This window comes from Glycine max, unplaced genomic scaffold (genome assembly GCF_000004515.6).
Source record: "Glycine max cultivar Williams 82 unplaced genomic scaffold, Glycine_max_v4.0 scaffold_109, whole genome shotgun sequence".
Taxonomy (NCBI): Eukaryota; Viridiplantae; Streptophyta; class Magnoliopsida; order Fabales; family Fabaceae; genus Glycine; species Glycine max.
Window position 1 is genome coordinate 63,867 of NW_024464759.1, and position 4,409 is coordinate 68,275.

The 4,409-nt window shown below is 32.5% G+C and overlaps 1 pseudogene; it reads left to right on the forward strand.

Annotated features, from left to right (window-relative positions):
- Window positions 1-2,964, forward strand: part of LOC100799123 (uncharacterized) — a 23,295-nt pseudogene extending 20,331 nt beyond the window's left edge.
- Window positions 2,965-4,409: the final 1,445 nt, after the last annotated feature.

Below are 4,409 nucleotides of genomic sequence, written 5' to 3' on the forward strand. Positions count from 1 at the left end.
CTTACCAGGTAGTTGTATCCCGGGACTCACTCAGCGTCATCCTTATGTGTGTTGTAGGAGATTTTGAAGGGTGTATACTGTTGAGGTAGGGTGCACAAAATGAAATGTACCAGGAAGGATTCAGACATGGTAACTTCCAAGGTTTTCAACTGAGCCACTATGTCCCTTAAGCGCATGATATGTTCACGCACACCTCTCGTTCCAGTAAGCTTAATGGAAGAGAATTGCATAATGAGTGTGCTAGCAAGTGACTTCTCAGAGGTTGTAAACTGTTCATCAATGGCTTTCAACAGATCTCTGACCTTATCATACTGGTCAACTGAACCCCGGATACTAGCGGATATGTTGGTTTTTATGAACATAACGGAGAGACGATTAGATCTCTCCCACTTTTCATAAAGATCAACAGCATCAGGTTCGCTAGTTTCAGTAATAGCCGGTGGCTCATCCTTCCTTATAGCATAGTCAATATCCATCCAGCCCAAATGAAGGAGAACTCTTTCCTTCCAAACCTTATAATTATCACCTTTCAAAATGGGAAGGTCACAAGAAATATTCATAGATTGTGAAACTGCAAACAAACACACATGCTCATTAAGAAAATTTGAGACTAAACAAATGTCATGTTTTGCCAATGCAAATCATGTCTCAATATATGAATCTAGTGACACAAAACTTGCCTGTGGGCTAAAGTCCTACTCAATTAGATTCATCATGCAACTTTATGATAAAACTATTAAATCATGTTCTTTTCCTTAATTCCTGTGGGTAAATTAAGAAATATAATTTAATATTTTATCCTAATTAATCACACAAATATAACAAAATTCCTGTGGGTAGATTTCATCACATTACATATGATTAATCACAATTAATATTTCTAATGTGATTATAAATTTAGTATATAATTTTACTCAATTAAAGATGCTGTGGCTATTCTCTAATTTAATAAAATTATATTAATCACTTAACATTTAAAAATAAACCTTGCATAAACATACTTAATAATGCAAATGTGCTCAATATTGAATCATAAAAATTACATGTATACCAATTCAAAATAACATTGCACGTATATTCATTCAACATGTAATAAACTTTAAAGGATTAAATCCAATGCATACCAGTATTTAACATAATATTGCATGTTCAACATAACTTAAGAGACAAACAATTTTTAAATAGTTTGTGCATAAATGATTTATCCTTCAGAAGTTATAAATACACGTGAACTGCAGTTAATAAACAATTAAGTCACAGTAGCTTAGCGGCAAAGGGAGTCCTTTCATGCTTGTAGGGTGAGGGTTCGAAACCAGCATAAGGCGTTTTCGTTTCATTTATACTTCCTTTTAATTAATTAAAACGAAAATAAACAACAAAGGCAACAACGAGATTCGAACCCAGAACAATGAAGTAATACACATCACATCTACCACTAGACCAAGTCGTGCTTTGTTTAATATTGTTAATTTAAAATGTATATTAACAATTCCAACACAGTAAACAAAACCCACAAGACTTCGTCTTCAACCTCCAGCAGTGGTAAAAAAAAAAAAAAAAGAAAAAAAATATTATTACCTCAATTTCGAAAAACCCACACATTATATACATTTTAGACACCCAAAAATACGTTTTAAATCATAGAAAAATTAGAAAACTCACATCATTCCTAATTTTGATGTTATTTTGAATTAAGGAGGCTTAAAACATAACACCCATATACTCAGAAAATAAACTCCACATAGGAACGACCCAATAAGCAAGACAGAGGTACAAATAGGCTCTGATACCAAATGTAAAAATATACATACACTGATCTAAACATGCAAATAAATTTAAATAGCATATTTAGATCAAACAGCGGAAATTAAAAGGAATTACAAGCGTACCTCCAGCCATTGCAAATCGAACGAGAAGCGGCTCACACACAAACCTGAAAGACAGTTTTGTTCTTCCAGACCCTTACTCACTCTGAATAGATGGTGTATTTTTTCTGAATAGAGAAGTGGGTTTGGTGATACAAAACTGAGAGCACCCCATCCTATTTATAGAGTCTGTCCATCACAGAGCTCTCTCAACTTGTTATCAGAACGTGAGATAGGAAGTTATCAGACGTGAGATAAGAAGTTATCAGTACGTGAGATGATGGGTACGTGATTTGTTACTGAAGGTAGTTGCAAATATATTTTGCAAAGATATGGGATGAATGTGGATGGAAAATGGACCAGATTCAGAAGTAACAAATTTTTCCAAAATAATAAAATATAAAGGAATGTGCAACGTGCACATAACGTGGGCCTCTAACAATTTCTTCTTTTGGATCTTGAAGATGTGTTTACTCAGTGACCTTTCTCAATCAGTAGGTAAATGGCTATGGCTGAGTCTTGGGTGAAATCAAGTTAACATGAAATATTATCAAAGTTCAATTTATTTTTTTGTTAGATGTGGTATGCTTGAAGGGTTGATCCTAAACTAAAGGAGCTCTGTCCAAAATGGGTGACCTGACTTTGAACTTGATTTGTTGCCTTGAATGAAATCTGTGAGCTACAAATTATAGACACAAACTATGTTTGTCATGCAAATTTGGGCCATAATAAGAGAAGGAAGAAAACGTAGAGATTTTTTGACAAACATCTTGAGCTAATATTGATAATGTATTTAACACTAAAAAAAATAACACTGCAATGAGAACTGACTGATGTTTGCACTTTCAGTTGTCCAGCCTTATAACAGAACTAGAATCAGCAGCATCAAGTGAAAAGGGGTTAACATTTGAAGAAGCCATGGAAGAGTGCTTATGTGCATATTCCCGAGCCATAGCCCACTTTCCCACAGTAGTTAAGGAGGTATATGATACAATTTATTAGTGGAATCAATATTGGATTCACTAGATATCTAGATATCTCTGATATATATAAGTTCTTATCTTGGTTATACTTGCAGTTCAAATGGAGAAATGGTTGATTTTATTCTCTCTCTGATGGTATGTGGGGATTTACTTTTATTGGTTACATTTTCTTACAATTAGTCATTTACTCTTTGTTTTGAACCTCTGGAATTTTTAAATTTGTTCCTTCATATTTCATTCTTACAATTAGTCATTTACATTTTCTTACAATTAGAAATGGTTGTGCTTTCTTTTTGAAGATAGATAGCAATTTTGCAAAAAAAAACCTGACAAGGCTCTGCAGATAACCATGTGAAATTTCAGGGGTTCAAGTTAAATGCTTGTGTTCATACAGTTATGTTGCTTTCTTCAATGACTGATTTTTACATCTAGATCAGTAAGCATGGAATTTTCCTTTCATACTGTGCAATCTGGGAAATTTCAGAAATTAGTGACCATGGAATTTTCCTTACACCTCTCTTTGAGCCATTTGTCATTCCTCTGCTTCTTGAGAAACTTTCTTCTTCATTGCATTCAGCAAAGGTTGGTATTAATAGATTATTATTATATCTTTGATGCTAAATATGTGTGTAATCAATTTTATTTTTTAACTTAATCATTCATATTTTTGTGTATGTTGGTTTTCTATGCATTCATTGGCTATTATGTTTAACTGGAACTTATCTATTTTTGACCATGCAACTATTAGCTTTATTATTGAAATTAATAGTTAGGAACATAAGGCTTTTGATCCATTCTTACACATTATGTTTTGATTCTTATATTTTGATGTATGAAAATGACAAGTCCAGTCAATATGGCAAGCATAATAATTCATGAAAATTGGTGGAGATTCATGTTGCTTCAATGCTTATTTAAATTATAAGCAACTTCCTTTGCTTGTTGGGTATGTGTGTACTTATTGGATTTTGGGTAATTTTGTCCCGATTATAGAATATTTTTGAAGAAGCTTCAAGGTAAATATGCTTTCAAAATTAATTGGAATTAAGCATACTGAGCTGAGCTCATTACACTCTAGCATGTTGTTGTTCTTTTGGTTTTGTTTTCATTATATGTAGTTGCTCCTTTTCTTTGTGAAACGTACTTAAATAATTTTAGAATAAACTTTTATATAATTTAAATAATAATGAATTTCAAACCTTTTAATAAAAATTAATTAAATAAATTATTTAAGATTTATATTTTCAATCATCTTTTTCATACTCTTGAAATGATGCTCCTTTTGGGAAGCTTAATGTTCTTGTTGCAGTAATATATGAAATTTTGAGACCTGAAATAGAAATTATGGTTATTTCTCATAATGAAACAATTGTCTTGTTCCAATTGGTTATAAATTTCCTTGGTTCTCTCAAGGTGGATTACATAATGATATGATATGACCCATTAAATATGGCATACTGACTTCATTCTCATATTCACAAATAGCCTTGTTTTATGCTGCTGTACTTGCAGGGCTTCTCCATCGATTCCCTGTAAGCTTTTCTCAGGTGCAAAACTAAAT